The sequence below is a fragment of the Seriola lalandi genome, unplaced genomic scaffold (assembly GCF_002814215.2).
Source record: "Seriola lalandi dorsalis isolate HSWRI2012SDOR001 ecotype SW California unplaced genomic scaffold, Sedor1 jcf7180002035940, whole genome shotgun sequence".
NCBI lineage: Eukaryota > Metazoa > Chordata > Actinopteri > Carangiformes > Carangidae > Seriola > Seriola lalandi.
The window spans coordinates 1-694 of NW_019506516.1; the positions used below are offsets into that span (position 1 = coordinate 1).

General features: G+C 48.6%; 1 pseudogene; it reads left to right on the plus strand.

Annotated features, from left to right (window-relative positions):
* The first annotated feature begins 345 nt into the window (after nucleotides 1-345).
* Nucleotides 346-454, plus strand: LOC111647775 (5S ribosomal RNA; annotated as a pseudogene).
* Nucleotides 455-694: the final 240 nt, after the last annotated feature.

A 694-nucleotide genomic window follows, 5' to 3' on the forward strand; every position in this document is an offset into this window, starting at 1 on the left:
TCGGAAGCCAAGCAGGGTCGGGCCTGGTTAGTACTTGGATGGGAGACCGCCTGGGAATACCAGGTGCTGTAAGCTTTTTCGCATCTCTTTGCAATCAGCAGAGGACGCTGCTGCTCCTGCTTCAACAACCTGTTACTCTGCACCTGGCTGCACTTTTGGGGACAGCACAGATCACAATGTAAAGACACTTTTGTATTAAAATGTTACAAAGTTGACATGTTGAGAGCCAAAGAAACAAGCAAACGCTGAAAAGGAAAGGCTCCTGCGCTAGACATAAACACGTAGCTTCGTGCATGAAGGACATGATCGTCATGTTTAAAGAGGGTATTTGTCGCGCTCCCTCTCGCTTACGGCCATACCACTCTGAAAGCGCCCGATCTCGGAAGCCAAGCAGGGTCGGGCCTGGTTAGTACTTGGATGGGAGACCGCCTGGGAATACCAGGTGCTGTAAGCTTTTTCGCATCTCTTTGCAATCAGCAGAGGATGCTGCTGCTCCTGCTTCAACAACCTGTTACTCTGCACCTGGCTGCACTTTTGGGGACAGCACAGATCACAATGTAAAGACACTTTTGTATTAAAATGTTACAAAGTTGACATGTTGAGAGCCAAAGCAACAAGCAAACGCTGAAAAGGAAAGGCTCCTGCGCTAGACATAAACACGTAGCTTCGTGCATGAAGGACATGATCGTCATGT